Source organism: Myxocyprinus asiaticus, chromosome 29 (genome assembly GCF_019703515.2).
Source record: "Myxocyprinus asiaticus isolate MX2 ecotype Aquarium Trade chromosome 29, UBuf_Myxa_2, whole genome shotgun sequence".
NCBI classification, from domain to species: Eukaryota; Metazoa; Chordata; class Actinopteri; order Cypriniformes; family Catostomidae; genus Myxocyprinus; species Myxocyprinus asiaticus.
The window spans coordinates 2,780,915-2,804,351 of NC_059372.1; the positions used below are offsets into that span (position 1 = coordinate 2,780,915).

Sequence of the window (23,437 nt, forward strand, 5' to 3'; positions counted from 1 at the left end):
ATAGACAAACACTTTTGGACATTGGTTCTGCAATAGCACACTGAAAATCCGGACTTTAAATACCTCAATGCCGACCCGCTGTTTACAAACATGCCAGCGGAGCCCTTTGTCTGGGCAGCCCGGCCGCGGAAGCACAGAAGGAAAAGGGGAAGGAGAGCCGGCGTTCTCATCAGACTAAGACGTCATGCAAATTGACCCCCACTACCCAGTATTCTACTGGCAAATTTTCAGTCTCTGGACAACAAGCTCTGCGAGCTGAGAGCGCGGATCTCTTTTCAATGAGAGACAAGGGACTGCTGCATTATCTGCCTTAGAGAAACTTGGATGTCTGCTGAGATTCCAGATACAGCCATCGAACCCGTGGGGTTCTCCGTGCACTGAGTGGACAGAGTGAAAGACCTCTCAGGTAAAAGCAGAGGTGGTGGTGTATGTTTTATGATCAACAAATCCTGGTGTGATCAGAGGAACGTACATTCTATCAAGTCTTTCTGCTCTACTGATCTGGAATTTCTCATGCTTCTGTGTTGACCATTCTGGCTACCGAGGGAATTCACAGCAGTCATTATAACAGCTGTGTACATCCCCCCACAAGCTGACACAGAAAACTGCAGGAAACCGCGCACCCTGAGGCCGTGTTCATTATTTTACGAAGTATTTTCTGTTATGTAATTTTGTCTCACAAATTTGTGAGGCAAAATTGTGCAATCCGATGGCAAAGTTGTCGTGGGGGCTCGTGGGCATTCATGGACCTTTTGAGTTTAGAGGGATCATCGCCGGTTGGCGCTCTTGTGCGCGGAGTTAACGCGCACGTTTTTCTTTTTTCTGTTTGTTTTGTTCGGGGGGAAGTTTGGGGTTTGATTGTTTCACTAATGAGGAATGTGGTCTGTATAATTTTGTTTCTGACAGACAATTTATTTTTTCTACTATATCAAAATGTCAAATATTAATATGAGTGTACTATCTCTCTCCACATGGAATGTAAATGGGTTGGGGCACCCCATAAATAGAAGGAAGGTTATTACTTTTCTTAAATGTAAGAAATATGATATAGTGTTTCTTCAAGAAACACATCTTTCCCCACAGGAAGCTGAAAAATTTGGGAAGATATGGGGTGGACATATTTTTTTTATTGCTGGCTCAATTAAGAGCAAGGGAGTCATTATATTGGTAAATAAACATCTACAATTCAAATGTCTCAAACAGACTAATGATAAATTAGGGAGTCATTATTGTTTTAGCTGAAATTCAAGGGCAAAGGTTGATTTTGGCTAATATTTACGCACCTAATGCTGATGATCAGGGCTTTTTTATAGATCTTGAAGGGATGTTGCAAACCGCTGGCACCCCTCATGATATAATATTGGGAGGAGACTTTAATCTTTTGATGGACCCAGTCCTTGATCACAGTGAAGCAAAAGTGTGTAAACCCCATAAAGCAACACTGGTGCTTCACAGAATGTGTAAAACTCTTGGTCTTACGGGTATTTGGAGACTTTTGAACCCATCTGGTAGGGACTATACATTTTTTTCATCAGTCCATAAGATTTATTCTAGAATAGATTTTTTTTTATATCCAAATCCCTCATTTCATCTGTTGTGGATTGCTCAATTGGAAATATTTTAGTCTCAGATCATGCCCTGGTGAGTTTAGAGGTGATGCTACATATAGAGAGAAAGAAATCATATAATTGGTGCTTTAATGTACCCTTTTGCAAAGTCCTGATTTCCAACAAATGTTAAAGACTGAAATCAATGTTTATATGGAGACCAACTGGTCTTCAGTATCCTCTGTGGGCATGGCTTGGGAGGCACTTAAGGCTGTTCTTAGGGGCCGGATTATACAGTATGCCTCATTCATCAAAAAATCCAAAGCACGAGAACTCGTGGAGTTGGAAGGAAATATTAAAAGTGCAGAGGCAGAGCTGAAGTGCTGTATGTCAGCTGATGGCCTCAGAGAATTTACCAGATTGAAATATAAATGTAATACTATTTTGTCGCGGAAAGTGGAGTTTTGGTTATTCAGGGCAAGACAGTCATACTTTGAGTTGGGTGACAAAACAGGGAAGCTTTTGGCTAGATATATAAAGCAGAGAGAGTCTTTTTCTACCATTCCCTCAGTGAAATCTGCTGGTGGTGAAATTTTTACCTCAGCCATTGATATTAACAATGCCTTTAAAGAATTCTATCTTGATCTATCTAGTTCCACGTCTTCGTCTACTGACGAAGATATTAGAAACTTTGTGGAACCATTAGATCTTCCTAAACTGATGATTGAGCAAATAAACTCTCTTGATTCTGAGATAACCTTGGAGGAGCTTGATGAGGTAATTAAGTCCCTACTACAGGAAAGGCCCTGGGGACATATGGTTTTGCCGCAGAATTTTTTCTATCTTATGCTACAGAACTGGCTCCACTTTTGTTAGAAGTTTATACTGAATCATTAAAGAATGGAAAGCTTCCTCTAACCATGACACAAGCCCGGATCAGTCTGATTCTTAAAAAGGACAAAGATCCAAGCGAGTGTAAAAGTTACCGTCCAATCTCCCTGATCCAACTAGATGTAAAAATATTGTCCAAAATTTTGGCTAACCGATTAAGTAAGGTTATGACATCTCTTATACATATAGATCAGGTGGGATTTATTTGGGGCCGCAGCTCTTCTGATAACATCAGGCGTCTCATCAATATCATGTGGTCAGTGGCGAATGATCAATCTCCGATCGCAGCCATCTCACTTGATGCCGAAAAGGCGTTTGATATGGTAGAATGGGATTATCTTTTTAAGATTTTGGAAATGTATGGGTTCGGGAGTACATTTATTGGTTGGATTAAGTTACTTTATAGACACCCTGTAGCAGCGGTACAAACAAATGGATTAATTTCAGATTATTTTACTCTGAATAGGGGCACTCGGCAGGGCTGCCCTCTTTCCCCATTATTGTTCTGTCTTGCCCTGGAACCATTAGCAGCCGCAATAAGAAAGGAGGATGATTTTCCAGGGGTGGTTGCAGGAGGTGTGGCGCATAAGCTTCTGCTTTACGCAGATGATATTTTATTATTTATCTCTGAACCTAGATCTATGCCTTGCCTCCACAGAATTATTAATACCTTTTCCAAGTTCTCAGGATACAAAGTCAATTGGTCTAAATCCGAAGCTTTGGCTCTGACAGCATACTGTCCAGTAACGGCTTTCCAGCCGGGCGCCTTCCAGTGGCCCAAACAGGGCATTAAGTATTTGGGGATTTTATTCCCAGCAAATTTGTCTGATTTAGTTAGTGTTAATTTTGACCCATTAATAAAAAGGTTTTCGAGCGATGTGGGCAGGTGGGCTTCATTACATTTATCGATGATTGGGAAGGTTAATGTTATTAAAATGAATTGTATTCCAAAATTCAACTACCTGCTACAGTCTCTCCCTGTAGATGTCCCCCTCTCTTATTTCAAGCAATTTGATAGCATAGCGAAGTCCTTTATTTGGAATGGTAAGCACCCCAGATTAAATTTCAATAAGTTACATAGGCCGATTGACAATGGTGGGTTAGGCCTACCCAAGATTTTGTTTTATTATTATGCATTTGGTCTTAGACATTTGGCTCATTGGTCGCTTCCACCTGAGAGAGCCCCTCCCTGGTTTTGTATTGAAAAGGAAGTTCTTGCCCCTATCTCGCCACTGCAAAACCTTTCGATCAAACTAGCCGGAGAGGTTAAGTTGCACCCCGTTATTTTGCATTTGCACTCGATATGGGCAAAAGTGTCCAGAGTGTTTAAACCCTAAACTATGTTTTAATAAGTCCCCTTTCTGTTGGTCAGATTGGATTGTGAGAGGGGTTAATGCACTCGGTGACCTACATGAGAGTGGAGTATTGAGACCTTTTGAAAATTTGGTTCAACATTTTGGCATTCCCGATCTCAGTTTTATAAGTATTTACAGCTTCGCCACCTACTCTGCACTGTTTTTGGGAGTGGCACGCACCCCCCTAAAGTTGCGGATACTCTGGGAGTGGTGATTGCTGCTTTTGGGAAGGGTCATGAGGCATCAGTGTATTACTCCCTGCTAATTCAGAGTCTGGGGGACAGAACTTTGAATTCTCTCAAAAGATTATGGGAAAAAGATCTAAACTTGACATTGGGGGAGGGGTGTGGGCTAGGATCCTAAACAAAACATCAATTCTGCATCTAGAGATGCAAGGGTGTGTCTGATGCAATTTAAGATTTTGCATCGATTTTATTGGACCCCCTCTAGATTGTATAGGCTTGGTCTTAAAGACACTCCCACCTGCTGGCGATGCCAATCAGAAGACGGGGACACAACCCATGTTTTTTGGGGATGTGTTGGGATCCAGGAGTTTTGGTTGAGGGTTCAGAGCTTTGTGTGTGATGTAGTGGACACTCAATTTTCGTTTTGCCCCAGACTGTGTATTTTGGGTGATGGGGCAGTCCTGAATATAGTTTATAAATATATAAAAAGCTGGGTCCTAACCAGCTTGATGATTGGCAGACAGGTAATTCTCAGGGGATGGAAGTCAACTGATGTGCCCTCATTTCATGAGTGGTCTACCGAGATGGGCAGGGTAGCAGCATTTGAGGAGATGGCATGTAGAAGGCTAGGCAACCTGGATTTGCACATCAGGAAATGGGGCAGCTATTTAGCCTTTTTGGAAGGCTCTCGGGGAGGGGCAGTGGAGAGAGACTAGTGTTTTTGTGTGTGTGTGTGTTTTTTTTATGTTTCTAAAAATTTTCTGCTATTTTATTGTCTATATGTTTGTCTTTGTCAATTGGCTTTTGACCACTGGGGTGCTCCTTAGTGTGGGGTGGGGGTGGGGGGGTTAATGTTCGGGGGGAAAAGTTGTGATTTCATGTGGTTTGATTCTGCATTTTCTGTCTATTTGATTTGCTGCATGGAATCAATAAAAATTGTTAATAACAAAAAAAGTGAGGAGAAAGGCACTATGCGCAAACAGTACACCCAGCCAGCTGTCCCAGAACTTACCTGCTCATGCTTGCCAATACACGGGACGAGACCAGCTCAACCCAGAGAATGTAGATTCTCGCAAAGGTGTTGGGTGTTGCCCAGCCCACTGCTCTGCAGATGTCTGCCAAAGAGGCACCACTGGCCAGGGCCCAGGAGGCTGCCACACTCCTGGTAGAGTGGGCTCGTAACCCCGCAGGGGGTGGCACGTCCTGAGCCTGATATGCCACCGCGATGGCGTCAATGACCCAGTGGGCGATCCTCTGTTTGGAGACAGCGCTTCCTTTCTGCTGTCCACCAAAGCAGACAAAGAGCTGCTCAGAGCTTCTAAGGCTCTGCGTGCGATCCAAATAGCTGCGTAAAGCTCGCACCGGACACAGCAATGCCAAGGCTTGGTCTGCCTCCTCCTGGGTTAGCGCTTGCAGGTTCACCACCTGATCCCTAAAAGGGGTCATGGGAACCTTGGGCACATAGCCTGGTCGGGGTCTCAGGATCACATGAGAGTAACCCGGACCAAATTCCAGGCACGATTCGCTGACAGAGAACGCCTGCAGGTCCCCTACCCTTTTGATGGAAGTGAGTGTAGTCAGGAGGGCAGTCTTCAAAGAGAGTGCCTTAAGCTCAGCTGACTCCAAGGGCTCAAAGGGAGCTCCCTGTAGACCCTGAAGGACTACAGAGAGGTCCCACGAGAGGATGAGGCACGGTCTGGAGGGATTCAACCTCCTAGCACCTCTCAGGAACCTGATGATCAAGTTGTGCTTCCCCAAGTACTTACCATCTACTGCAGCGTGATGAGCCAAAATAGCAGCTACATACACCTTCAAGGTGGAGGGGGACAGCCACCCCTCCAGCCTCTCCTGCAGGAAAGAAAGCCCTGATCCGACTGCGCATCTCTGGGTGTCTTCGCGTCGGGAAGAACACCACTTAGCAAACAGACGCCACTTCAAGGCATACAGGCGCCTTGTAGAGTTAGCCCTAGCCTGAGTGATCGTGTCTACCACCGCACGTGACAGCGCGTCTGCTGCAGTTTTGATGTCGCCCGGGATGTGAGTGGCTCGTAGCGACTTGAGGCGCTGCTGTCTCCATAGGAGGAGACGGCGGGCGAGATGTGATATGCAACGGGAGCGTAGACCGCCTTGAGGGTTGATGTATGCTACCATCGCTGTGTTGTCCGTCTGGACCAACAGGTGCTTGCCCTGGATCAACGGCCGGAACCTCCGCAGAGCGAGCAGTACGGCCAACAACTCTAGGCAGTTGATGTGCCAACACAGCCGCCAGTCCAGGAGCCGGCGGCTGTGTGCCCGTTGCATCCGGCACCCCAGCCTGTTGTAACCACAACACGCCTGGAGACCTGCTCTAGGGGAACCCCTGCCCGTAGAAATGTAAGGTCGGTCCAAGGGCTGAAGAGGTGGCGACAGATCGCCGTGATGGTCACGCAGTGTGTCCAGTGGCGCCATGCCCATCGCGGGACTCAAGTCTGAAGCCAGTGCTGAAGCAGTCTCATATGCATCAACCCGATCGGTGTGGCCGCCGCTGAGGATGCCATATGCCCCAGGAGCCTCTGAAAAAGTTTCAGTGGAACAGCTGTCCTCCATCTGAACGCCTTCAGACAGTTCCGCACCGACTACATGCTCTCGTTCGTGAGGCGCACTGTCATCGAGACTGAGTCCAACTCCAAGCCGAGAAAAGAGATGCTCTGAACTGGGGAGAGATTGCTCTTTTCCCAGTTGACCCGAAGCCCCAGTTGGCTGAGGTGCTGGAGCACGAGGTCACTGTGTGCACACAGCAACTCTTGAGAGTGAGCTAGGATTAGCCAGTCGTCAAGATAGGTGAGGATGCGGATGCCCACTTCCCTTAGAAGGGTAAGGGCTGCCTCTGCAACCTTCGTGAAGATGCGAGGGGACAAGGACAGTCCGAAGGGGAGGGACTTGTACTGGTACGCCTGGCCTTCGAAGGCAAACCACAGCAACCAATCTTGATGCCGGACGCTCGTTAGTGCGTTTTTGTGTCAGCATCTTGGACGGGAGTCTGTGCAAAGCCCGGTTCAGTACTCGCAGGTCCAGGATTGGTCGCAACCCACCACCTTTCTTTGGTACGATGAAGTAAGGGCTGTAGAACCCTTTCTTCATCTCGGCTGGAGGGACAGGCTCTATCGTGCCCTTGTGCAGAAGGGTAGCGATTTCCGCACGCAAGGTAGTGGCATTCTCGCCCTTCACTGAGGTGAAGCGGACGCTGCTGAACCTGGGCGGGTGCCTGGCGAGTCGGACGGTCCGGGTCAGCCATCACGACGGGTTGGAAAGCACGAGCCATGTGCCCAAACTCCGGGCGAGGGGGACCAAGGGAATGATTACGTCGGACATACCGGCGGGTGGGGCCTTGCGGCGGGGTGGAGCTCAAGGTGCCACGTCGAAGGGGACTTGAGCCCATGGCCGTGCTGAGTCCAGGGACATTGAAGCACTTACCTGGCTCCTGCCGCCCACCATAAGATTGGCCGAGGAGGGGGGAGGAGGAATCTAGTCCCCGTAGTCCACTGGAACCAATCCCGTGTGGGCGTGTTTGTGCCACAGCTGGGCGCACAGGGGCGGGGGGTCCGCTGCTGGAGTGCCATACCTGCCAAAATGGGATGGTGGACAGTGGTTGTGATGACGGCCGTGCGCACCGGATAAGTGACCCAGGAGACGAGGGAACCATTCTTTTGTCAGGCTTTTGGGTGCCGCAGCCTCCTGGGCATGCGGCAACAAAAGATTCTCCTCCCGGCCCTCCACTGGGGGATGGAGTGGTCTATCGACCAGCCCCAGAGAAGTGGGTCTCCTCGCCCCTGGGTCACCCATCTCGAGGCCGCTTCGAAGCCTTCCTCGGGTTCTTAGCGGCCGCCTGATTCCTTTGGAGCCGGGCCATGGGGGCGGGCTGCGGTGGAGCTGGTGTTGTTGCTGCAGGAGGACGCCCTTGGCGATGATCAGACAGGGTGCGGGGTCTTAAGCCGCGCCGGGCAGGATATGTTGTAAGGCCTCTGTCTGCTTCTTTGCCGCCGAGAACTGCTGGGCAAAGTCCTCGATGGCATCGCCAAACAGGTCAACCTGGGAAATGGGGGCGTCAAGGAACCGTGCTTTGTCCGCCTCTCCCATCTCGACCAAGCTGAGCCAAAGGTGGTGCTCCTAGACCACCAGGTGGACATCGCCTGCCCGAGAGACCGCGCTGTGACCTTCATCACCCGGAGAGCGAGGTCAGTCGCCGAGCGCAGTTCCTGCATCAATCCCGGGTCAGAACTACCCTCGTGCAGTTCTTTTAGCGCCTTGGCTTGGTGTACTTGCAGGAGAGCCATGGCGTGCAGGGCGGAGGCGGCTTGTCTGGCAGCACCACAGGCCACAGTTGTCAGGGATGACGTAAACCTACAGGCACTGACGGGAGCTTCAGGTGCCCGCACCAGGTGGCGGCGCTCTGCGGACACAAGTGCACCGCAAGCGCCTTATCCTTTGTGTCAGCTAAAAAGGTATTGGAAGAGTGCTGGGAACAAAAACAAGATAACACAAGTTTAGATGGTATGTGCAAAAAGAGGCCCAGGATATGGGACTGACAAGAATTGATGTCAGTACTACAGTGGCAATTCCAATAACTCCTCCTTGGTTATTTCCTATGCCAATTGTTGACTTGCAGCTACTGGAAAAATGAAAGGAAATGAGGGATTGGTACCTAAGGACAAGATGACGCAACAGTATCTGGAACAGGAGTATTGTCAGGAGATTAAAATTTTTACGGATAGATCTAAAGACCCTGAATCCAGTCATACAGCGGCTTCAGTATTCATTCCGCATTTTAACACCAGAACTGCTAAACAGACAAGTGACCATTTATCTGTTTATACAACAGAAATTATAGCAATTATGATTGCTCTTCAATGGGTGGAGGAAATTCAGCCATTAAATACAGTAATATGTACTGACTCATATTCTGTATTAGTAAGTTTGTTAAGTGGTAAATCAACATCGAGGCAAGATGTATTGTATGATATTCTACAGAGTATGTTTAGAATTAGACAATATAGATTAATCGTTTCATTCTTATGGGTACTGGCACATGTAGGTGTAGAGGACAATGAGGAAGCAGATCATCTGGCCAAGAATGCATTAGGTCATATAAATATAGATATAAATGTAGCATTAAGTAAAGAAGAAATGAAAGAAATAATTAGAGGGGCAGTGATTAAGAAATGGCAGAAGATTTGGGATGGGGAGTTAAGGGGTCGTCACCTATATAGAATTGAAAAACTGACTGGAATTGGAAGGAAAAACTTTGGAAATAGGAAGGAAGACTCAATAATATCTAGACTCCGCATTGGACACACTGCTCTTAATGATAAGCTTTTTATTACTGGTAAGCACAAATCTGGTAATTGCAGTAAATGTGGTTTACTAAAGACAGTAGAACATGTGATATTATACTGTGAAGCATACGAAAGAGAAAGATCACAATTGGTAGAAGAGCTAAGCTCACTGGAAATAGGGAACATATAACTTAAAACTATATTGAATAATGCCCAGAAACAATTTAAAGTAGTATTTAAAAATAACTGGTCTGATTAATAGGATTTAGTTTTTTTTTTTTGGTTTTTTTTTTTCATTCACAATGCTCCACACTCCAGTCCAGTAGGTGGCGGAAATGCACCTTTAAGCTGGTTGCCAACAGCCAATAAATGTAAAAGAAGTTTGAGCGCTCGATTCAGTAGGTGTTCGTCTCATCTGTGAGATTTATAGTTATGTTTGTGTTTTTCTGTGCATGTTGTTTATCTCTCTTTGGCGTTTTAATGATCGTAATAGAAGATTATTATAGTCGTTTGTGGCGGTTTTGTGACGGACTCTTTAAAATATTCAGTTTCAGGAGAAACAAACAAAAAACTTCGGAGCCCTTTCAGGGGGAATTTGTTTTCTGAAATAGTTTTACTTTCCCTCGCTATAAATTTACCATGATTTTACTACAGTAACCATATTTAACCATGATATTTGTAGTGAAACTATAATACTACAGGAAAACGAATACTGTGGTTTAAAAAAAACAAAAACATAATTTTGGGATTATTATGGTTTTACTAAAATAACTATAGTTTAACTGTGATTACTGTGGTAGTTTAACCATTGTATTTGTAATAAAAGCAAAGTAATAACAAGATTAACCATGGATAGTCTATATTAAAACCATGTTTTAGACCAAAAAACAAAAACATTACACTGTCATGGTAACTACTATTGTAAAGCCATGATTTTTCTATTGTATTTTGTTTGTTTGTTTTGGCTTCAGTGTGTTTTATTTTACTATAGATTTATCATGGTTAATCTTGTGATTACTATGGTTTTACTTCAAATACCATGATTAATCTACTACAGTTAAACTATGGTATTTGTGGTAAAACCATAATAACAAAATTCAGGGCTCAACAGTAAGGACTGCCCGATGGCCCGGGGCCAGTGTGAGAAAGATTCGGGCCAGTTGCTAGAACTGTCACTTGCCCAATCGGGCCAGTGCTGCATTTATAACATTAGTGCAAGCAAACAACAAGTCGCGTGCACGCACAAGATCGTGCAGACACCGAGTGCACACTCCTAGCACTGTCCTCGCTCTTTTCCAAGTGTCTTAACAGCAGCTATTACCAATGTGTAGAAAATAGCAGCAGAAAACCCCACTTAATGAATTTAGTAGCGGGACTTGTACAACACTAAGTATTCCCGCACATTCCGTGTTCACAGTGCGCGAAATCCCCACATTTTTCGTTTTTACATGTTGGTGAAAATTAGTAATCCACACATTGGAACACAAGAAATCAACAGTTTCTTTCTATAGGACAGAAAATCCATGTCTCTCCGTGCATATGTCTCATCATCATCTCTCTCTGTGCAGCGTAGACTGTTTAACATGCATGTGCTCTCGTAAAGGGACAGAGCGCTAGTTTTATTAACACTGTAAAAAACAAACACATTTTCTCTCATTAATTCGCCTTTAGAGATGATTCGCAGAATGAAACATAATAAACTTTGTTAAACCCCAGTTATACACGTGTCTGGAAATCACGAGCTGCTCAGTATCCAAAATGTAATGTTTCAAAACGTAAACATTAACTCGACATGATAATGGCGTTTGATATGGAAAGAAGCAAGATAACTTTGGCTATTAGGCTATTATTATCAGAGCTGTTCAGCTGCAGGGTGAAGATGAATATTTGAAACAGTCTACTTCATATCTTCATAAAACACCTGTTACATGTCTCATATCTGGACCATACAGTTGTTTTTGTTCTTTGTATATCAGTCTGTGTTGGTGTTTAGGCTGTCTGATTTCATGTAATATACACATTGTTAATTCACAGATTAGGCCTAATATCTACCTACTGTATATTACACATCACAACCGATTAAGTTGCAAGTCTGTTCTCTCAGCCAATAATCAGATGTTTAACTCAGTGAATAATCTTCGATCCTTTTTGTGAAAACTCTACACAAGGGCAAAAGTTGAATGACAGCATGACTAAACGGGTGACCGAAAACCCATCATCTCCTCCACAGAACTCTTGGCTTAAAAACACATGTGTAAATGGCAGGACGGCTGAGGTTAATATGATGTATTTATGAATTTATATCTTTAAAGCGCATATATGGGATTACATAAGTCATAAATCATATCTTGCAAATTATAAATGTGATTCAATTTTGGGGGACATTGTATTTTGTATTTTTTTCTCCCCAATTTGGAATGCCCAATTCCCAGTGTGCTCTAAGTCCTCGTGGTGGCATAGTGACTCGCCTCAATCTGGGTGGCAGAGGACGAATCTCAGTTGCCTGAGACCATCAATCCGTGCATCTTATCACGTGGCATGTTGAGCGCGTTACTGCGGAGACATAGTGCATGTGGAGACTTCACGCTGTTCTCCACGGTATCCACGCACAACTCGCCACACGTCCCACCGAGAGCAAGAACCACACATTATAGCAACCACGAGGAGGTTACCCCATGTGACTCACCCCTCCCTAGCAACCGGGCCAGTTTGGTTGCTTAGGAGACCTGGCTGGAGTCACTCAGCACGCCCTGGATTCGAACTCACGACTCCAGGGGTGGTAGTCAGCGTCAATACTCGCTGAGCTACACAGGCCCCTGGGGGACATTGTTTTAAAAACAAAAGATATGTAAAAAATATTTATCTTCAGACATATTTTTTAAAGCCATGATGGTAAAAACAGCTATTTGTCATTTTTGTGTTGCGGCCAGTGAAAATGTTGGCAGGGCCAGTAAAAATCTGAAGCACTGGCCCAACCGGGCCAGTAGAAAAAATTCTTAGCATTGAGCCCTGATTCAGTTTCAGGAATAACAAACAGAAATGTGAGAATATCATGTTTCATTTCTGATAAATGAGCTTGTTAAATTCATCGGCTGATTGTAAATTAGTTCAATGAAGGCAAGTATATGTTAAAGTCTGTTATAATATCTGATAATATTCCTGCTGTCAGGAAAATGAATCCAAACTCCAAGCACACATTTATATTTATTGGCTACCATATCAGAAACAAAGTTATTTAACAGAGCTGTTTATAATCCTATAATAATCTTTTTGAGTTTGATGTATGTCAGTCCATTATAATGATATTTTTGTGTTAATATGTTCATCATGAGAGAGCAGGTGGATGTGATCTGCAGTAAATCAGTAAGAACTGATCTGTCCATGCTGGATCATGATGATTTCATCACAGAAATCTCTCCGCTGAAGAAAGAGATGACATCACTGAAGACAAAACTGATGGAGAGAGACGACAGGTTACAGGTTAAACATTCATTTCATCCTTAAAGTTGAGATTGTAAGCTTTCAAATGATGTGATATGATGAACGGTAAAGATGTGATTGTGTTGTGTTTGTCAGAAGCTGGAAAAGGTTTCCTGTCAATCTTCAGTGTGTGTGGCTGATGGGACCTCCACAGAATATCAGGATTCAGTGTGGAGCGGCAGAGATCAGTCCACACCACAGCGACTGCTGGACAAACTCTCTGAACAGAGATCCAGAGAGACACAGGACTCACAGCTCACTTTACTCTGTTCTACTGATGGTAATCAGGGTGATCAAACCTCCACAGACTCTCTGACTTCTGTTAGTAATGCTGGAGAACAGCAGATGCTGCAGATACCAGTGAAGATCGAAGTGAAACAGGAAGAGATAAAAGAAGAAATCACAGCAGAGAAACAACAAAGTAATGAAGATGATGATGATCAAACCTCCACAGAGTCTCTGACTTCTGTCAGTAATGCTGGAGAACAGCAGATGCTGCAGATACCAGTGAAGATGTGTTCAGTGAAGCTGCTGGACTGCAGGAACCTGATGAAGAGGAGAGGAGAAATCAAAGTAGAGGAACAACAGAGTAATGAAGATGATGATGATCAAACCTCCACAGAGTCTCTGACTTCTGTCTGTAATGCTGGAGAACAGCAGATGCTGCAGACACCAGTGAAGATCGAAGTGAAACAGGAGGAGATAAAAGAAGAAAACACAGTAGAGGAACAACAGGGAGATGAAGATGATTATGTTTCTTCAGGTATGTTTCTTCCTTTAATGATTTACATTTTCATGTCAATCCACTGTCCTTTTACAAGTTGTTTTATCACTCAAAACACTTCCCTGCTGTTTTTATTTTTGTTAAAGTGCTCAGTAGGGTTGCAGCAGTATACTGGTTTCACGGTATACCATGTTATGAAAATTGACGGTTATCATACCATGTACATTTGCTTATCTACGTTATTGTGAAAAAAAATGCAACCGGACGGAGAATCTCACCTGCGCATCTCCTTTCCTCCTCGACTGCCTGTCAGACTCGTCAGCTTGCGCCACACACACACACACACACACACACACACACACATATGCAGTGGAGAAAATGTCAGAGAAGCCAGGCGAGGGGGTCTGACATAAGTGAGTGTGTGTGTGTGAGTTAAAGCAGTGTTTCTCAACTGGTGGGTCGCGACCCAGAAGTGGGTCGCAGGTCTATTCGGACTGGGTCGTGGACAGCAGGGAAAGAACAATGCCATGGTTCTCCCACTGAAGATATTTTGATGGCCGCCCAAGTGATAACCTATTTAGGACTGCCGAGGCAGATTTAATGATAAACTCGCAATCAGCTAAAGGCTTCTCATCTGCACTTTCGCACGAGTGTACCGGAACCAGCTCGTGATCATAATCTACGCTCCTCTCTGGCGCGCGCGTGCAACAATCGGGCTTCCCTCGATATTGCGGACCTCAGACCTCAAAACTGATGTGACCAATTTCAATTGTAGTGAGACTTTTCTAGTTTAAAGCATTACGGAGGAAGTCAAGTCGAACCTCTCAAACAGTAGGCAGCCCGGACATGCCAAACAGCACAGAGGAAAAGAGCAACACTGTGCTATGTGCTAAAAAAAATTTCATTAAACATCACCTTTACAAAATTGTTTCTCTATTTTACATGAGTAAAAGTAATTGTTATATTTTGACAAAATGTTATAGTTTCATATGAAATAATCTAAAGGTAGAATCTGTTAGACCTCTTTTTGTAACAGTGGCAGTTGTAGTTAAAGTTTCAAGATGTGTTTCAGCTAGTATTTATTTTTTCATAAATACTATAATTTGTTATTATTATTACTATTATTTAATACTAGCTACACTGACCTAACCATGGTAATGAGGAGCCTTTCCTCCTGTGTAATATGTATATTCTATTTGAATTATGTTTGAAATTAGGAAACGAACGGGATAATAATGGGCTCATATAAGTAAATATTCTCTTCAGTTGTTAAAAGGGGGGAGAGAAAACTTCCTGTCGCTTTTGTTGTTGACGTCAACAACAAAAATAATGTCTCTTGATGCTCCTTTAAGGATCATTGTTACTGATAATAATAATTGTGTAATACCGTATACCGTGATACCGTGAAACCGTGATATTTTCTGAGACGGTTATCGTACTGTGAAAATCTTATACCGTTGCAACCCTAGTGCTCAGTTCAAAAAGGTGCATGTAATAGGTCAGGTGGGGTTTATTTGGGGCCGCAGCTCTTCTGATAACATTAGGCGTCTCATCAATATTATGTGGTCAGTGGCGAATGATCAGACTCCGGTCGCTGCCATCCCACTTGACGCCGAAAAGGCGTTTGATATGGTAAAATGGGATTATATTTTAAGATTTTGGAAATGTACAGGTTTGGGAATACGTTTATTGGATGGATTAATTTACTTTATAGACACCCGGTAGCAGCTGTACAAACAAATGGATTAATTTCTGATTATTTAACTCTGGATAGGGGCACCAGGCAGGGTTGCCCTCTTTCCCCATTATTGTTCTGTCTTGCCCTGGAACCATTAGCAGCCGCGATAAGAAAGGAAGTTGATTTTCCAGGTGTGATGGCAGGTGTGGTGCATACATTTTTGCTTTATGCAGATTATATTTTATTATTTGTCTCCGACCCCACTAGATCTGTGCCTTGCCTCCACAGAATTATTAATTCCTTTTCTAAGTTCTCAGGATACAGAGTTAATTGGTCTAAATCCGAAGCTTTGGCTCTGACAGCGTACTGCCCTGTAACGGCTTTTCAGCCAGGCACCTTCCAGTGGCCCAAACAGGGCATTAAGTATTTGGGTATCTTATTCCCAGCAAAATTGTGTGATTTAGTTAGTTAATTTTCATTACAGTTATCGATGATTGGGAAGGTTAATGTTATTAAAATCAATTGTATTCCAGAATTCAACTACCTGCTACAATCTCTCCCTATAGATGTCCCCCTCTCTTATTTCAAGCAATTTGATTGCATAGCGAAGTCCTTAATTTGGAATGGTAAACGTCCCAAATTACATTTCAGTAAGCTGCATAGGCTGATTGAAAAAGATGGGCTAGGCCTACCTAAGATTTTGTTTTATTATTATGCTTTCGGTCTCAGACATTTGGCTCATTGGTCACTTCCACCTGAAAGAGCCCCTCCCTGGTTTTGTATTGAACTGGAAGTTCTTGCCCCTATTTCGCCATTACAAAGCCTTCAAACTAACCGGAGAAGTTAAGTTACACCCCGTTACTCGCATTTGCACTTTTGGAAATGGTCATGAGGCATCAGTGTATTACTCCCTGCTAATTCAGAGTCTGGTGGACGGAGCTTCAACTTCTCTCAAGAGATTATGGGAGAGAGATTTAAACTTGGTATTGGAGGTGTGGGCTAGGATTCTAAAAAAAAACGTCAAGTCTGTATCTAGAGATGCAAGGGTGCACCTTATGCAATTCACGATTTTACATCGATTCTGCTGGAACCCCTCTAGATTGTATAGGCTTGGTCTTAAAGACACACCCACGTGCTGGCGATGCCAGTCAGAGGATGGAGACACAACCCATGTCTTTTGGTGGTGTGTTAAGATCGAAGAATTTTGGTTGAAGGTTCAGAGCTTTTTGTGTGATGTGTTGGGCACTCGGGTTTCATTTTGCCCCAGACTTTGTATTTTGGGCGGTGGGACGGTCATCGATGTAGAGAATACACACATAAAGAGTTGTGTCCTAACCAGTGTCATGATTGCAAGACAGATAGTTTTAAGGGTGAAGGAGGTCAGCTTGAGTGCCTATAATTTCAAGAGTGGTGCTCGGAGATGGGGAGAATGGCGCCTTTTGAAGAAGAGTCATTTAGAAAACTGGGGAAATTGGACTTGTTTGTGGGGTAATGGGGCAGAAATCTGGCATTTCTGGAGGGCTCTCGAGGAGGGGCAGTGGAGAGAGAGGTGTAGTTGTCAATATTTGTGATTGTTATTATTATTATTATTATTTATTTTTTTGGGTGGGGTTGGGGATTGGGAGGGGTAATAGTGGGGGTTGGAGAGCCCTCCAACTTAGAAAAAGAAAGCTACAAATAATGAATATAGCACACTTTATTATTCTATTTCGCCATCCTGTGTGGGTTGGATTTCTAGGCCAGTGGTTCTCAATTGGTTTTACTTTGAGACCCAGATTTTACAATGGACATCAAGTGGCGACCCACCTTAGGGTCATGAAACACTAAACTACATTTACTGAGATGTTAACAGATATGTACAATGATGAGCCAAAACATTATGACCACTCACAGTTGAAGCAAATAACGTTAATCATCTCCTAACAAGGCCACATGTCAAGGTCTAGGTAGATTAGATGGTAAGCAAACAGTCAGTTCTCATTGTCAATGTGTTGAATGCAGGAGAAATAGGCAGGTGTAAAGACCTGAGCGACTTTGACAAGGGCCAAATTGTTATGGTCAGACGACTGGGTCAGAGCATCTCTGAAATGGCTTGTGGGGTGCTCCTAGTCAGCAGTGGTGAGTACCTACCAACAGTGGTCCGAGGAGGGACAAACCACAAACTGGTGTCAGGGTAATCCATTGAGGGCAACAAAGGCTATCCCATCTGGTCTGAACCGACAGAAGGTCTACTGTGGCAAAAGTCACAGAAAATGTTAATGATGGTTACGGGAGGAATGTGTCACAACACACAGTGCATCGCACCCTGCTGCCCATGATGACCCCTGTCCACCGGCGAAAGCGCCTACAATGGGCACGCAAGTGTTGGAAGTGGACCTTGAAGCAATGGAAGAAGGTCGCCTGGTCCAATGAGTCCCGTTTTCTTTTCATCATATGGATGGCCTTGTCCATAGGTGAGACCATGGATGGCTCCTTATTTCTGTGGTTAGATTGATTATAGATAGTCTTTTAAAACAAGTAAATAAATAAACTTTAGTATTTCTTATTAAAAAAAACTAAACTAAAACCCTAAGCGCATTGAAAAACATTTAACTACAACTTTTACAGTATAAAAATTGTCTTATACAGGATGTTCACTCTAATAGATTTAATATTAATCTATTCTAGTTACCAGTTAGTGTTACTCCAGTTTAGTAAGGATGATTATTAGGGTTGCCACGGTGTACGGTGATACCGGTTTTACTCAGTACAAGGGAAAACACCAGTGTGAAATTTTATACTGGTGGAAACATTATGAATGAAACTTCCAATATCAATACAATAGCCTAACGAATAAAATAGCCTTAAAAAAAGAATAGTTTCCTAATGAAGAGTTTGCGACCCATGATAAATGAACCTAAGTAACGCACTGAAAGCCAGAGGTTCTTTACCAACATATCAAATTACACAGGCATCAAAGTATGCACATTGACAGAAGATGTTTATTCAGCAGGTACCGAATATAATGTGCATGGTGGGTAACTGTAAGACATCTCGGATTCGGAATGACACAGGAAATGCTGTTATACACACAGACACGTGCTTGAAGAAACACTTTATTATATTTTTAAGAACAGATGACAGAAAAGCCGTCTATATGCATGTCTGATGCGCTGTTTGGAGGCGTGCAGTCTTGTGGAACATGCGTATGTAAAGTGTTCTCACTCTTTCTTTGTTTCAGTCTTTACAAGAATATTATTGTCTATGAGAATGCTGCAAATTACCTCAGACATCTCAGCTCAGGAGGTGCTTTGAGTTCAGTTCACTTTATTTCCACAGAGCAGTTCATTGTGAGCGCAACTGCAACATATACATCTGTGATTAAATCATAAAATAATACAAAAACATGTTCACCTTGAATCATGATTTATATTTCAGTGAATATTATCATCATTATAATTGTTTACATTTAGAATTGTTTTTATTTCTTAATTTGTATTAGTAATTTATTTGCCTGACAGTAAATGCAAAGGTGTTTGTTTAGTTTTTTAACCAATTCGTTATTTTAATTGCTTTTTCGTTTCGTTTGAAGTGCAATTTGAATTTAGAAATGTCTTTGGTTTCAGTTTTTCATTTTTTAAATAAATGAATGTTATTTTCAATGCAGAATCACTAAAGCAAGAATATTCACCGATCCTGATGATGTAATTGGATATTCTGATATATATATATAAAAATAATTGTGAACAAATTGTGAAAAATATTGTGACCAGTAGAGAATGCACAGATGAAGTAGATTTGTTTCCAAAGAGATGTTGCCTTTCACAACTTTTCCTTATTTAAAAAAATATATAAATGTTATTCAGCACATGCTAGACCTTACAGCAGCGGTATCTTTGATTTTTAATGACAACAAGGCTGTGCGGGATGGATGTATAGTCTCTTTGATGAGATGTACTGCAGTTAAAACAAATTTTGGATCGTTCCGTGTACAAAACATTGAAAAAATATCTTTTCAAGGACACTCAGTAGACAAAAAACTCCAGACAACATGAGTTGTGGAAAATCAGATGGGATATTGGAGCTTTTTACAGATTTACACCATGCATGCCATTGCAGAAATGGTAAGTCTATCCCTCACAGCCTCGTTTCCATTCCCATTAAAAATCAAACATGGTGCTACTGTGAATAAGGTCTATAGACCAATCCTCTTGTTTACAGTAAGTGGTGGCAGAAAGCCCGCTGATTTGTTAGATTTGACAGATTAGAGGATTAAACGAAAGTATGACACAAAATCATCATACATACAAACATATTCTTAGCGATACAATTACTATAATGATATGAGTTAATAACAAACGTAATCATGTTCGCTATAAATTTATACTGCAAAGTTGTGAGTTGAATGATCTCGTCAGTCCAGTCAGCTCTGTTGATGATCTTGAAGCCACAGCAGTCAACAAGAGCCCTATGAATTATTTTTCAACAATGTAATCCAACAAAAGTTTATTTTTTGCACATGGTTTTTGCCACCACTTCCGTGTTTGACATAAGTGGTGACGTTGCCAAAGCATTGGACTATTGCGTCACGTCTTGCTGGAAAGCAAGTGACTAAAGAGAAGGGTCACAATATAGGCTACATACTTTAGGCTATGTGCATTCTTAATGATTTCATTTAGAGTTTTAATGTTGTATTAACTTACTAACACATAAATGCCCAATAAAATATATGTATAAAAAAAAAAAAAACATGTCCAGAGACATTCAAGTAGCCTCAGTGGTTTTGTATTTACCAGCTAATGAATTAAGGTTTTTTTTTTTTTTTTTTTTTTTGCGAAAGTGGTCATACATTTCTCTTTTATTTGGCCTTAAAAAGTCTTAAATTTCATTCCTTTGAACCTGCAGATACCCTGCTCTTGAATTGATTTTTGTCCATTGAATTGAAATTGTCCATTTACTGTGTTTATTGTAGAGCTGATGGAAGCGAAAGAGAAATGTCAAAAACTGAATAAAGTGGAGGACAAACTTCAGTGTCAGAAACATCCTGATTTCACAATTGGAGAAAAATCTTTGAGTTGCTCAAAGACTAAGAAGAATTTATCACCAGAAAAGCATAAAAGAACAACAGCCAAAAATACTTTCAACTGCTCACAGTGTGGAAAGAGTTTCATAAATAAAAGCCGGTTTAATAAACACATGAAAGTTCATATTGGAGAGAAACCTTACAAGTGCTCACACTGTGGAAAGAGATTCACTCAGTCAGAACACCTGAAAACACATGAGAGAATTCATACTGGAGAAAAACCTTACAAGTGCTCACACTGTGGAAAGAGTTTCAATCTGTCACATCACCTGAAAACACATGAGAGAATTCATACTGGAGAAAAACCTTACAAGTGCTCACACTGTGAAAAGAATTTCACTCAGTCAAAAGAACTGAAAACATACAAGAGAATTCATACTGGAGAAAAACCTTACAAGTGCTCACACTGTGGAAAGAGTTTCTCTCGGTCACAAAACCTGAAAACACACGAGAGAATTCATACAGGAGAAAAACCTTACAAGTGCTCACACTGTGAAAAGAGTTTCACTCTGTCACAAAACCTGAAAATACACGAGAGATTTCATACTGGAGAAAAACCTTACAAGTGCTCACACTGTGAAAAGTGTTTCATTCGGTTACAAGACCTGAAAACACACGAGAGAAGTCATACTGGAGAAAAACCTTACAAGTGCTCACACTGTGAAAAGAGTTTCACTCGGTTACAAGACCAGAAAACACATGAGAGAATTCATACTGGAGAAAAACCTTACAAGTGCTCACACTGTGGAAAGAGTTTCACTCGGTTACATCACGTGAAAACACACGAGAGAATTCATACTGGAGAAAAACCTTACAAGTGCTCACACTGTGAAAAATTTTTCACTCAGTCACAAAACCTGAAAACACATGAGAGAATTCATACTGGAGAAAAACCTTACAAGTGCTCACACTGTGAAAAGAGTTTCACTCGGTTACATCACCTGAAATCACACGAGAGAATTCATACTGGAGAAAAACCTTACAAGTGCTCACACTGTTAAAAGAGTTTCACTCAGTCACAAAACCTGAAAACACACGAGAGAATTCATACTGGAGAAATACCTTACAAGTGCTCACACTGTGAAAAGAGTTTCACTCAGTCATATCACCTGAAAACACATGAGAGAATTCATACTGGAGAAAAACCTTACAAGTGCTCACACTGTGAAAAGAGATTCACTCAGTCATATCACCTGAAAACACATGAGAGAATTCATACTGGAGAAAAACCTTACAAGTGCTCACACTGTGGAAAGAGTTTCACTCAGTCACATCACCTGAAAACACATGAGAGAATTCATACTAGAGAGAAATCATACAACTGCTCTTCATGTGGGAAACGTTTCAGGGAAGGAAGTAATCTACATAGACATGTAAAAAAGAATTGCCCAAGTAGTGTTGTGGCTTCTGCCACCTCAGTGCAAGATCACTCAAAGTCTTGAGGTTTTGATGCCAGAAGATAGACTTTATTATCAGAGATAAACAAAGCAGAGTCAGTCTGCAGAGTAACTGAACTGTCTGTATTCAAACATGCCTATATACACATAATCCACCAGGGCCTGACCAATACACTCCATACATTTTGTTCTGTGTCTTCAGTCTGTTATTTTTAACAAAGGAACAGGAAACTATTTGAAAAAGGCCTCACCATCTGGAACCTCTTTAAGGGCTTATCCAATATTTTCTCTAGTGTCAAAACATGAGACTCAAGTTTACTAAGTATGAGTACCATATGTGAGCACACATTCCCTTTTAAGAGGGCCTCATTTTCACAGGCCTTTACACACAAACCCACACAGTAAAATACATGCTTGACCATCAGAAATAATTGTAGAATAAAATGGCTATATTTACATTGATTATACTTGATTAATTTATATTTAACTTCATAAAAAAATATTCCACAGTAGACACACTGAGCAAAAATCATCTTCAGGTCTAACAAGATTAAGTAAATAGTTGGAAAGATGAACCCAAAGATGGAATTTTCCCAAAATGAATATCATCCTCTAAGAAAATTAGTGATGTTTCATTTGTGAAACAATCAGTCTTTTTAAACCAATCTTTTAAGTGAACTAATCGTTCTCGTTCACCTCCATACACTGATTTAGACTTCATGTTCACTGACTTCACTCGCTTTCGAAGCCAATGAGCTCAGTTTGATGCGCGAGAATGATTTGGTGATTTTTCATGCCTGTAAAGACTGACTATAGTGCAAGCAAATAGGATTCGAGTGTGGGAGCAGTTATTGGTTTCACCGGCTGAATTAATACACCACTGAATCACTTGTGTCAGTTGTTTGAGTCTGATTGATATACAGTATGTATTCTTTGTATTGAACCAAGAGGTCAGTGTGTGATGTGTCCTCTCGTCATGCAGATTCACAGTTCAGAGTTCACCAAACTTAAACTTTTGATACGCAGCGTAGTATGAAATTTCTTTGATGAGTTTGCCATTATTGATTGAGTACATATAAAATCAATGTTCAAAACGATAACTTTGCCTTACCCAGATTCACTACGGTAAGCCTACAAAAAGAAAAGTAATTTTTAGCTGTTGGGTTGGATTTGGTGCTAATGTCAGTCATCCTTGCGTCTTTACGTCAAGTCCGTAAACCCAGAAAAGAAGTACAGGTTGTCGTTTGTTCTGGTGGGGAAGCGATGCTGTTCAGTCACAGTTCTGGACAGCATTGCAGCAGTCATGCTGGCTGTTTATCTGTTAACTGTTTGGCAAAGTTTTTTACTTGCTAAAATGCTTGGATATATGTTTTGGTAGGTTTTTTTAAGTTTATATTGATTTTCATGCTTTTATGAATTGAACATTACTCATGTGTTTACTGCTTCTGATGTATCTACGTTTCCAAGGGAAAATTCTTGTAACATGTTTACTGATATTCATGACTTCTGATAATTTGATAATGTTGCTGCTGTTTTGAGGTTCCCTAAGTGTGTGTGTACATCACCATTTTCTCATTTCTTTTACCCCAGTCACATAAATGCCCAAGTTATCACTTTCCTTTGTCCTTTTAGCAGATAGTCTGTTAAAAAGCCACTAAATGTGAAGTTTCTACATGGTTGTTCCCCATTAAATGTATAAACATCTCAAGTTGTTTATAATGTACCAATTTTATAGCACAGCAATGTACGTATTAATTTGTTTAGTGTGTTACCATGAAAGTATTATTTTGCAAATTTCTGCATATT

The 23,437-nt window shown here is 42.0% G+C and overlaps 1 pseudogene; it reads left to right on the forward strand.

The window, feature by feature from the left end:
* The first annotated feature begins 10,224 nt into the window (after positions 1–10,224).
* The window catches only part of LOC127419867 (zinc finger protein 678-like), a 152,989-nt pseudogene continuing 139,776 nt past the window's right edge, over positions 10,225–23,437 (forward strand).